The sequence below is a fragment of the Saccopteryx leptura genome, chromosome 1, assembly GCF_036850995.1.
Source record: "Saccopteryx leptura isolate mSacLep1 chromosome 1, mSacLep1_pri_phased_curated, whole genome shotgun sequence".
Lineage (NCBI taxonomy): Eukaryota > Metazoa > Chordata > Mammalia > Chiroptera > Emballonuridae > Saccopteryx > Saccopteryx leptura.
The window spans coordinates 7545994-7558598 of record NC_089503.1 but is presented as its reverse complement, the minus strand read 5'-3'; the positions used below and the strand labels follow the sequence as shown (position 1 = coordinate 7558598).

Genomic DNA, 12605 nt, shown 5'->3' with positions numbered 1-12605 from the left:
AAATGCAGACCCTGTTAGATTATAAATTTGGCTACATGGGAGAGGAGGGTACAGAAATACTGAAGAAAATAACCTTAAAACCCAACATACATAATTACTATTATAAGATCTGGCTTCTTACTTTTTTTTTCTTCACTTCTGTATTTTCTTATCTCTTCCCTTGCTTTTGTTGCTCATTCATCTTTAGGATCCTCTTTCAGAAATTTTCTTTAATTGTTCTAGCCCGCATCTTCTTCCACAACCTTTATTATCTATCATTTATCATGCTATAATTTTCCATTTTTCTCACTATGCATTCTTACTGTGCAAATCAAATCCTTCTAGCCCATACTAAATCCATTTCTCAAACATTTCCCTACAAGCTCCTTGATCACAGCTCTTCTCCAAGAAATATCCAATTGTCCCTTACTTATCAACACATTATTGAATCTTTTCTTTCTCCTCAAAATATTCCCATTTCTCTCTTCATCACTCTCCCTGTTTCCTTTGGTCCTGGTTCCCTGCCTTCACCACCAATAGCTCTTCATTTCCACTGTCTTCTCTTTTTCTTTTATTTAGGCTTAGCTATTCACCTTCCCTCTCTCATATTTACTCTTTCAGGGTCAATATGTTCTGCTTGGCTCTAATGTCTCCTCTTTGACTTGCAATACCTCCTTTATCTACTTCTCTTTCCTTCTTTATGTTCAGTTCTTCATATGCCTCATTCACCAGTACCTTCCTCTGTAATCTCTTTCTCTTCCATAGAAACGGATTTATCAGTAATATCATTTACGCCATCCGGGACATGCTCCTCCCCTCCTGCCCCTTCCTCAGTCCCCTCTAGGTCTTGATCATTCCTTTCCGCCCTGTTGAAAGGAATCTCCATCTCAGCACCCATAACTTCTATTGCTTTTGCATTAGTAACTTCTATCACTCTTTCAACTTTCTCTTTGTTTATGCTACCCATTTCTGAGCCTTTTAACTTCCGTCCACTAGTTTTCAGTTTCTCCCTCCTGGATCCCAGCTTCTCTGCACTTGACTGCTCTTTATCTTCAGTGGATCTCAAATCCTCTTGACTGGTACCCAGCTTCTCTCCCCTAGATCCCCGCTTCTCTCCGCTCGACCTCAGTGTCTCTTCATTTGACTGCAGCTTCTCTGCACTTGAGCTCAGTTTCTCTGCACTCAGCTTCTCTCCATCCGACCTCAGCTTCTCTCCACTCAGCTTCTCTGTACTTGACCTCAGCTTTTCTCCACTTGACCCCAGCTTCTCTCCACTCAGCTTCTCTGTACTTGACCTCAGCTTCTCTCCACTCAGCTTCTCTGTACTTGACCTCAGCTTTTCTCCACTTGACCCCAGCTTCTCTCCACTCAGCTTCTCTGTACTTGACCTCAGCTTCTCTCCACTCAGCTTCTCTGTACTTGACCTCAGCTTTTCTCCACTTGACCCCAGCTTCTCTCCACTCAGCTTCTCTGCACTTGACCTCAGCTTCTCTCCACTCAGCTTCTCTCCACTTGACCTAGGCTTTTCTGCACTCAGCTTCTCTCCACTTGACCTCAGTCTCTTTGCACTCAGCTTCTCTCCACTCGATCTCAGCTTCTCTCCACCTGTGCTCAGCTCCTTCTCACTCTGCCCTAGTTTATGTCCCCTGGATCTCACGTCCTCTACACTGGTCCCCAACCCAGTAAAGCTCAATGTCTCTTTAAACCCGGACTCCCTCCTAGACCCTGCTGTAGTTCCTGCACTCTCGGATTCAATCTCTGCTTGCCTTCCCCACATTTCCTTTGGGCTCTCTTTCCCCAAACTTGCTGAAGGCTGTAATGCGCTTGCTACACGGTGCAGTGGCTTCACTTTCAGCCTTTCCTGACTGGGGCCTGACTTCTTTTTCACAGTTTCCAGTCCCCAGTGTTCAGACCCAAGCTTCGGATTCCACATCCTAGGCTTTTGCGTGTTTCTCTCCAGAAGCTCCATTCTCTTCCCAATCACGATGAGCCCATTCCAGGGCATCCATATTTTTTCTCGCAGCATCTCTGCCCCTCTGCTTCCCGGCTCCAGTTGGAACCACCCACGGACCTGGGCCTGGCCTTTGATGTCCTTGTCGCACCCTTTCACCTTCTTGCGCCGCTTACACCGCCGCTTCCTCATGACTCAGAGTGGAAAGCCAACAGGCATTAACCCTGGCCCTGATCCGCACTCCATCATCCCCTCTCCTGCTCCCCATTTTGTCCCCCACCCTTCCCCCCTTTCCCCCTTCCCACTGCCCCGCCAGCCCAGCCCACCGCAGCCCACCACCTGGGGCTGAGGGGGCAAACGGGGCTATTGCGCACGCGCAGACCGCGCGATACCGTTGGAAGGCGCGGCGGGGAGCGGCGGCGGGTGAGAGGTAGCGAGGCTGGTGGTGAGGCTGACCTGGCACAAGATCTCTGCGACCCCAGAGCCCCGGTCCCTAGTGCCTACGCTGTCACTCAGTTCCGCTATTCCCCTTAAAAGCTGGGACGTGGACGCAGCATCGACAGGCGTTGCATCCAATGGCTTCGTGCACCATAAACCTGGTACCCAATCAAAAGGCGAGGCTGAGAGAGGATGGGGTGAGAATCTCGCCCAACTCCCGGTGACTCCTTGGCAGGGAGGAAAGAGTGTCTCCATTAGCTGATAGGATCCCCACTTGATCTGTTCCTCCCGGCGACTAACCGGGGACCAGGCGGCGGGAGCGCGCGGGAGGTGGCCAAGCCCGGAATCCTTGTGTGCTGCAGCCAAGAAGGAAAGTGAGGGAGGAGCATCAGGAGGCTGGGGAGGAGAGCAAGGTGAACAAAGGACGCCCCCCCCCACACACACACCTCACTCTATGATACCCAATCATGCCCAGTCAAGGAGGATGTGCGTGTGTGCGTGCGCATGCGTGAGCAAGAGGGTGGGGGCGTCTTTGTGGCACCCGCAAGGGAACTGGTGAGGATGCCAAGGGAAGCAGGGTTTACCTTTGTCCTTACAGATGGAAAGGGGCCCGTCACTGTTACACCTCACCTCTCCAGGATAGACTCATACGGGCTTGATGGAGAAGAAGAGGAGGAATGTTAAGGATTGGGAAGGGGCTGGAGTACCCTCATCTTTCCCCAAGGGGAATCCTGTTCATCACTAGTGGCTTCATTTGTGTATCTGTGCTCATATAATCATAAGACTATTCGCTCTTTATTCTTTCCTCTTAACTTCATTCAACAAATAGTTATTGAGCACCTTTCTGCCAAGGATGCACTCAAGGTGCATACCTTTGAGGGTTGGAGGCATGTAGTAGGGAGATGTGGCTGAGGGATCAGGATGGAGCAGCTTTCTTCTTCCTCAAGCAGTTACCAAGCCATGCAGGTCAGAGCAGACGTACTAAGGCCGTAGGAAGGAGACAGTGGACTTGGCGGCCTACTGCACCAATGAGCTAGACTGTGTGTGTTGGTGGTGGTAGGGCAGTTGTACAGAAGAAGAGCCTTCCCTGGGGGAAGTCAGAAAAGCCAAGTGGAGTTTGGACAGGTGAGAGGGGTTGAGAGACAAAGTACGGAATAGAAAATATGTTTCAATGTTTATTTATGCTCATACTAGTTTTTTTTTAATAGATTGATTTTACAGAGAGGAGAGAGAGAGAAGTATCATAACTGCTTCACTTTAATTGTTCATTGATTGTTTGTCATATGTGCCTTGACCAGGCAAGCCCAGGGCTTCGAACTGGCGACCTCAGCATTCCAAGTCGACTTTTAATCCACTGCATCTCCACAGGCCAGGTTGGTTAAACTAGTTAATGTATGCCTGACATATAAAGAGCAAATATAAGTGTTAGCTATTGTATTATTATTGTTGCTATTGTTGTTATTACTGTTACCATATGAGATGCTATATGCTCTGAACATGTACTGGACTATCAGACTGATAGGTGTACCCCCAACCTTTGTAGGTGCCCAACTCTAAAAGTCCACTATTAGACCTTGTCCTCTAGAGGAGTGATTTTCAACCTTTTTTTTCCATGGCACAAACACACACTAATTACTAAGGTCAGTGCCCCTGACTAAATACAACCATTTTCATCTCATGGCACAAATAAATTAGTTACTAAGGGAGAAGAGGTCAGAGCCCCTTTTTCTTTAGTAATTAGTTTATCAGTGCATGAGAAACAAAGGTTGAAAAATCACTGCAGAGTAAGCATTGACTAAGATTCTCCTTTAAATGCAGAGAAATGAAAATAATAATAAATAAATATGTAAGTAAAAATAGAAGAGAAAATGAAATGATATAAAATACTAATCTAGCCTGACCAGGCGGTGGCACACTGGATAGAGCGTCGGACTGGGATGCCGAGGACCCAGGTTCGAGACCCTGAGGTCGCCAGCTTGAGCGCGGGCTCATCTGGTTTGAGCAAAAGCTCACCAGCTTGGACCCAAGGTCGCTGGCTCCAGCAAGGGGTTACTCGGTCTGCTGAAGGCCCGTGGTCAAGGCACATATGAGAAAGCAATCAATGAACAACTAAGGTGTCGCAATGCGCAACGAAAAACTAATGATTGATGCTTCTCATCTCTCTGTTCCTGTCTGTCTGTCCCTGTCTATCCCTCTCTCTGACTCTCTCTCTCTGTAAAAAAATTAAAAAAAAATACTAATCTAACAGAAGGCAAGAAAAAAAAAGAACAAAAAAAAAGAGAAAACAGCCTGGCCTGTGGAGGCGCAGTGGATAAAGCGTTGACCTGGATCGCTGAGGTCGCTGGTTCGAAACCCTGCACTTGTCTGGTCAGGGCACATGTTAGAGTTGATGCTTCCTGCTCCTACCCCCTTCTCTCTCTCTCTCTCTCTCTCCTCTCTAAAATGAATAATTAGAAAAAAAGAAAACAAAATTCAAGGCAGGTTTTATAGCCTGCTCTATCCACTGCGTCACTGCCTGGTCAGGCAACGGATTGGATTTTTTTTTAAGACAGAGAAAATTTTTGTTTTATTTTATATTTTTAAATTTTTATTTATTTATTTTTAAAGAGAGAGAAAGGGAGACAGGCAGGGAAAGAGAGAGGGAGGAAGGAGAAGGATGAGAAGCATCAACTTGTATAGCTGCTTCATTTTAGCTGTTCGTTGATTGCTTCTCGTATGTGCTCTGATGGGGCTCCAGCCGAGCCAGTGACCTCTGGCTGAAGCCAGCGAACATGGGATCGTATTGATGATCCCACGCTCCAGCTGGCAAGCCGTCCCCAAGCTAGCGAGCCTGTGCCAAAGCTGACTGCACCCGTGCTCAAGCTGACCAGCTTGGGGTCTCGAACCTGGGACCCCAGTATCCCAGGTCAACACTCCATCTACTGTGCCACCACCAGTCAGAACCTGATTAGATTTTTATCTTTTCTTTCTTATTTTCTTTTTTCAGTTAGAGATAGACAAAGATAAATAGATAAGAAGAGAGAGATGAGAAGCATCGACTCTGTTGTGGTACCTTGTTGTTCATTGATTGCTTTCTCATATGTGCCTTGACCAGAGGACCCCAGCTGAACCAGTGACCCCTTGCTCAAGCAAATGACCTTGCGCTCAAGCCAGCGACCTTGGGCTTCAAGCCAGCAACCTTTGGGCTCAAGCCAGCAACCATGGGTTCATGTCTATGATCCCATACTCAAGCCGGTGAGCCTGCACTCAAGCTGGTGACCTTGAGGGTTTCAAACCTGTGTCCTCAGTGTCCCAGGCCTATGCTCTATCCACTGCGCCACTGCCTGATTTGTATTTTTTTTTTTTCATTTTTCTGAAGCTGGAAACAGGGAGAGACAGTCAGACAGACTCCCGCATGCGCCCAACCGGGATCCACCCGGCACGCCCACCAGGGGGCGACGCTCTGCCCACCAGGGGCGATGCTCTGCCCATCCTGGGCGTCGCCATGTTGCGACCAGAGCCACTCTAGCGCCTGAGGCAGAGGCCACAGAGCCATCCCCAGCGCCCGGGCCATCTTTGCTCCAGTGGAGCCTTGGCTGCGGGAGGGGAAGAGAGAGACAGAGAGGAAAGCGCGGCGGAGGGGTGGAGAAGCAAATGGGCGCTTCTCCTGTGTGCCCTGGCCGGGAATCGAACCCGGGTCCTCCGCACGCTAGGCCGATGCTCTACCGCTGAGCCAACCGGCCAGGGCTGATTTTCTCTATCTCTATCTCTCTATCTCTCCCCTGTATCTAAAATGATTTTTTTTAATTTTTATTTTATTTATTCATTTTAGAGAGGAGAGAGAGGAGAGAGAGACAGAGAGAAGGGGGGAGGAGCAGGAAGCATCAACTCCCATATGTGCCTTGACCAGGCAAGCCCAGGGTTTCGAACTGGCGACCTCGGCATTTCCAGGTCGACGCTTTATCCACTGCGCCACGACAGGTCAGGCAATGATTTTTTTTTTTTTTTTTTAAAGTACACGAAACATTTACCAAAATCCATAATATGTTGGGCTATAAAACAAGTATCATTAACTTTTTATTATTATTATTCATTTTAGAGAGAAAGAAAAGGGAAGGAGCAGGAAGCATCAACTCCCATATGTGCCTTGACCAGACAATTACAGGGTTTTGAACTGGTGACCTCAGTGTTCCAGGTCGACGCTTTATCCACTGCGCCACCACAGGTCAGGCCAAGTTATCATTAATTTTAAGGCCCTGGCCAGGTACCATGGTTGGTTAGAGCATCCTCCTGATATGCCAAGGTTGCTGGTTTGATGCCTAGTCAGGGCACATACAAAAATCAACCAATGAATTCACATATAACTGGAACAAGTCAATGTCTCTCTCTTGATTGGTTCGAGCACGGCCTTGGGAGCTGAGGATAGCTCAGTTGGTCCGAGGGCATCAGAGTCATGCGCTAAAAAGAGCTTGGTTGATTCGAGCATCGACTCCAGACAGGGGTTGCTGGTGAATCCCGGTCAGGGGTGGGAGTCTATCTCCCTTCCACTCACTTAAAAGATGAGTCTGACCAGGCAGTGGCACAGTGGATTGAGCATGGGATTGCGATGCAGAGGACCCAGGTTTGAAGCTCCAAGGTCTCTGGCTTGAGTGTGGGCTCACCAACTCAAGGCACATATGAGAAAGCAATCAATGATCAACTAAGGAGACTAAGGAGCTGCAACAAAGAGCTGATGCTTCTCATTTCTCTCCCTTCCTGTCTGTCTGTCCCTATCTGTCCCTCTCCATCTTTGTCTCTGTCACAAGAAAAAAAAAATTTAAGACATAGAATGTGATCTCTGACCAGGTAGAATTAAATAGAAATCAAAACAAAAAGTAGGTTCCAAGATATTTGGAAGTTAAGCAACATGCTTCTAAGTAAATTTATAGGTCAAATAATAAATTATAATGGATATTAGAACAATTTTTAAAGAAATTACTTTGAAAATATGACATATCAAAACTCATGATATGCCTGACCTATGGTGGCTCAGTGGATAGAATGTCAACCTGGAATGCTGAGGTCGCCGGTTCAAAAACCTGGACTTGCCCACTCAAGGCACATATGAGAAGCAATGAACGAACAACTAAGCGAAGCAACTACTATCTTGCTCCCCTCTCTCTCTCCTTCTCTCCAAAATAAATAAAATAAATTGAAAAACAAACAAACAAAAAACTCATGATATGCAGCTAAAGTAGTGTCCAGAGGGAAATGTGTATCTCCAAATGCATGTTTTATTCTTTTTCTTCTTTTTCCTAGTGAGAAGAGGGGAGATAGACTCCCACATGTGCCTGGACCAGGATCTACCTGGCAACCTGTCTATGGCTGATGCTCTGTCCATCAGGGACCATGTTCACAACAAACTATTTTTAGCACCTGAGGCAAAGGCTCTACAGAACCAATTGAGCCATGGCTGTGGGAGGGAAAGAAAGAGGGAGAAAGAGGGAGAGAGAGAAGGGGGTGGGGGTAGAGAAGCAGATGTTCACTCCTTCTGTGTGACCTGACCAGGAACAGAACCCTGCACATCCACACTGGGCCAATGCTCTACCACTGAGCCAACCGGCCAGGGCTAAATAAAACCTTTGAAAAAAAAGAGACAGTTGCAATGCATGAAGACTTTATGTAGCCCCTGGCAGCCGCCCCCCCCCCCCCAACCTGGATGTGAACTGGGCCAGAGCACAGGGGTCACCGCTGGGGGTGGGGGGCAGAGCTCTAGCTGGCCTCAAGCAGTTGTCAACTTTGCAAGTGCCATGTGCCTCAGCTAAGTGCTTGAAAAAAGAACAGGGAGGAGCTCCTTGGTGGTTTTGTGAGGAACACTGTGTAGTCTACAGATGAAGCCCTCTTTACCAGCATGCCAGGGCTCAAGGTGACCCCTGGGACCCTTTCTGGATTCAGGTCCACAGCCAAGATTGCGGCTCAGGCTGGCTGTGGGAGTGAAGCCATTGGTGAGGCCTGGCCCAGAGGGAGACGGCCGCCCATTTGTCTGTGGTGCCAGGCCCCTGGTTACTTGGTGGAAGTATGCCTTACCATGCTCACTTCTGTGGATGACTGATTTGAGCAGGAGAGGACCTTCCTGCTGGAGTAGCACACCCACGTCTAGGATGCCTACCAGCAGGCACAGGTCATACACTCCTACAAATGTACACAGGGCCACTAGTCGGACTCCCGAGGAGAGAACAGGAAATGCCCTGTCCGTGGCCACAACCACCAGGGGTGGTGCTTGACATGCAGACCAATGAGCTCTGATGGAGGGCTGTTCCCCCACAGAACTGGCAGACAATTATATCCCTGTTTCAGCTGCACTGAGCAGCCCGAGAACACAGCAAGTTAACCAGCTCAAAATGTGAGGACTCCCTCCCACCCTTCCTGCCCTTTCTCTGTGTCTGTACTACTCTGTGCCCAGGAAAGGTCACTGTAGAAACCACCTATCTGCTCCATGTGAGAGCTGCAGAAGTGCTCCTGGGGTTTGGGAGAAACATTTCTCCTCAAGGGTGGGGTAAGGGCAGGGAGGCTTTCCGCAACCACCGAGGCCCAGCCCTCGCGCCTCCCCACTGCCTCCTCAGAGCTTCCTCAAATTGGCAGAGATCTTTGAGACTAAGGGTGGTCTGACTGGTGGTGGCGCAGTAGGTAGAGCATCGATCTGGAACGTCCAGGTTTGAGATCCCGAGGTCACTGGTTTGAGTGCAGGGTCACCATCTTCTTCAACACGGGATTATTGACATGACCCCAAGGTTGCTCGCTGGCTTGCCCAATTGAGGAGCAATTCAAGATCTAAAGTGAAGCAACAAGCTGATGGCTCTCATCTCGTCTCCCCTCTCAAAATACAAAAAGCTTCAGCCTGACAGCTTGGTTGGCTAGAGCATCATCCAAAAGAGCAGAGGTTACCAGTCCAATCCCTGGTCAGGTTCTGCCTCTTTTCCCCTTCCTCTCTCTAAAATCAATAAAATTAACTTTTTGGGTTTTTTTTAAGGAAGTTTAAAAAAATAAAACAGACTAAGAGTGTGTACTGCCTTCTGTGTTGAATTCCACACAAAGATCTTTTGCAGGGAAGAATCCTGTAAAAGGATAAAAAGCACCAGGATAATTCTGGAATTTTCATGTTCATGACTCCCTGGACTTGTCCTCCAGGATAGTTTAATAAAGAGGTGGAGTGGAGGCAGGGATCCAGCCTCAAGTGTGTCTGGTGGTGGGAAGCGGGTGGGAGTCGGGCTTGGCAAGGCATTTACAAGGACGTGCCTGCTAGGGGCCACTGGCAGGCTGCAGCTATGCTGCCAACATCCTGCCCCAGGCCTCTTCTGAACCCTTCTCCAAGAGTCACTGGAGTGTGCCAATCTTGCTTCTCTGCTCAAGGCCCTTCAGGGACCCTGTTCCTTCCAGAAACTACCAAAGACACACAGCACAAAGTTCTTAGCTTGCACTTAAGGCCTCTTGTGACCTGGCCACTGCTGTCCAAGTGCCCCCACTGAACAGGCTCCCTGAGCACACACCTGGCTTGCACATCTACCTGACCCCCACAATCCAGATCAGGTACTACCTCCTCTGTGAAGCCTTTCCTGGTCTGCTCCCCTAAACATCAGAGTTTGACCTAGAGTGGTTACCAAGTCATGCTGGGTAGAAGCTCCTGCCCCAGTCCCCAACTTGCTGATACATTATGTTTACTTATCTTTTTAGAGGCAGGGAGACAGGAACATCAAGCTGTTCCTCTATGTGCCTTGACCAAGATTGAACCAGCATGCTGCCTTTCAGTATGACGCTCCACAGAGCTACCTGGCCAGGGCCTATCTACCTTCCTGATTCAGAGGCTGGAGTGGCCTCAGGGCTAGGGGCTGGAGCCACCAAAAAGAGAATGTAGATAAGGGTGGTGGGCAACAGTGCTCAGTGCCCCTGCTGTGTTGGCAGCTGCAGACTGCTGAGCACCAGCAACTGTACTGCTTGGAGTGCTTCTGAACCAGGACAACAGGGCGAGCCGCACGGCCCTGGAGCCCCTGCCACTGGTCTGCCTACCCTGCCACGTTTCCCTTCTACAAGAACCTCACTGAGTTGGCAGTGCTAGAGCTCAACCAAGGTGAACCCTCCAGCCTGAGTCATTTTGCTAATTCCCTACCTCCCACCCCCCTGGGTTCTTTCCAACTGAGTGTGTTGCTGGGAGGGGTGGTAGCCATGAGCAGTACCAGCTGAGGTTCCGGGCAATGTTTCCCCATCTTAGGCCTGGCCGCTGCCGTATCACCAGTAAGAAGTCCTCAATAAACGGAAGCTGTGACTGCCAGAAACAAGGATGAGGGGAGGGGAGAGGAGGGGAGAGGAGGGGAGGGGAGGGGAGGGACAGTTACTGTGGTACATGAAGAGCTACACCGTCTCCCAAAATATGGCACAGGCAGGGGACACTCAGGACCTTTCCCCTCTGCAGGACAGTACCCTGTTTCTCCAGAACACCCTTTTTTCCCTCAAGGAGCCTTAAAGCAGCCAGAGCCTGCTTGGGGCCATTTAATGACGCCTTTCCCAGACCTCCCACCCCAGCAATATGCCTCCTTCCCCACCCACAGCAGCCATCAGCCACACCCACAACCTCCCACCCTAACCCTGTACCGGGTCCTCCAAAAGGATAAACTGTGGAAGCCAGGGCCCTAACCTGCTTCCCCAGGGGGCTTAAGGACAGCCTCCACCCACCTTCCACCCACCTGGACCCAGGGATCAGTTTACCCAGTCTGTCCAAGAATAGACTGGTTTTGAGCCTGGCCTGTGGTGACGCAGTGGATAAAGCATCAACCTGGAATGCTGATGTACCGAGCAGGGCACATACAACAAGCAATTAACAAGTTAAGTGAAGTGACCGAGTTGATACTTCTCCAAGGCCCCAGATGGGGGTTGCTGGGTGGATCCCAGTTGGGGGGGCACACAGGAGTCCATCTCCCTTTCTCTCACTTGAAAAAGGAAAAAAATGAGTTGATACTTCTTGTCCCCCAACCCTCCTCTGCAAAATCAATTAAAAAAAAAAAAAAAGACTGGCTTTGCCTGACCTGTGGTGGCGCAGTGGATAAAGCGTGGACCTGGAAATGCTGAGGTCGCTGGTTCGAAAAACCTGGGCTTGCCGGTCAAGGCACATATGGGAGTTGATGCTTCCTGCTCCTCCCCCCCTTCTTTCTCTCTCTCTCTCTCCTCTCTCAAATGAATAAAATAAAAATTAAAAAAAGAAAAAAAGACTGGCTTTATAACAAGGAGGCCTGCTCTGCCCTCACTTCCTAGTTCCAGGGGCCACCAAGTACACCCCCTACTAGAGCACTACGGAGACCGGATCCTGGGGGAATACGGTGGGCACCTACAGCACCCTCAGTTGTTTTCCAGGGTACTGACTCTCCATGGGAAGGTGCAAGACTCAGTACTTGGAATCCAGCAGTCTTCAAGATGCAGACCATATAAAACACCTAATTCTCTCCACACCAGTGGCTTTCAAACGCGGTCTGCTAGAGTTAACCACCCTGGCCTGAGCAGGCAGTGGTGCAGTGGATAGAGCATCGGACTGGGATGCAGAGGACCCAGGTTTGAAACCCCCGGGTTGCCAGCTTGAGTGCGGGCTCATCTGGCTTGGGCGCTAGATCACAGACATGACCCCACAGGCGCTGGCTTGAGCAAGGGGTCACTCGCTCTGCTGTAGCCCTCTCCCCCAAATCAAGGCACATGAGAAACCAATCACTAAGATGCCGCAGTGAATAGATGCTTCCTGCCTCTCCATTCCTGCCTGTCTGTCCCTCTCTGTCTGTGATAAAAAAAAATCAAGATTAGCCTGTAATCTTCATATATCAGAATGGCTAACTTTCACACACCAGCACTTGAAAAACACTACTCTACACCCATTTCCTAAACAGTAAAATAGAAATACCCTTTCTGCCTCCCAGAGATATGGACAGCTCCAAGAAACTAAGGAACCAGCTCTAACTCCAGGTTCTTTTACTGTAGTTGATTAGGATGGGCGGTATAAATTCACATTACCACCACCAGGATGAGACTTCTAGAGTACCTTTACCTGCCGAGTAGTTTAAAGCCCAAAGTACAGGCTGGAAAGAACCTGTAACAATGCTGGCAGAAGGCTTGAAGTTCTAGCCAACACCCCCTTGGTTAAACACAGGAAGAGCCCAAGACACCTGGGTCTGAAGTCCTGAGCCCCACTTGGCTAGCCCCACCCTGGACTCCAGCCGTATCTGCAGCAGACCAAAGGCTCACC

General features: G+C 49.3%; 1 long non-coding RNA gene across 2 annotated transcripts; it reads left to right on the top strand.

Annotated features, from left to right (window-relative positions):
* Positions 1–2378: 2378 nt before the first annotated feature.
* On the top strand, positions 2379–7965 carry LOC136387322 (uncharacterized). 2 transcript variants are annotated; one of them, XR_010748104.1, is made up of 3 exons: positions 2379–2565; positions 3667–3741; positions 7646–7965. It is a non-coding gene; the product is annotated as an uncharacterized lncRNA (long non-coding RNA). The 2 variants fall into 2 exon arrangements; XR_010748105.1 differs by lacking the exon at positions 2379–2565 and adding an exon at positions 2572–2781.
* Positions 7966–12605: the final 4640 nt, after the last annotated feature.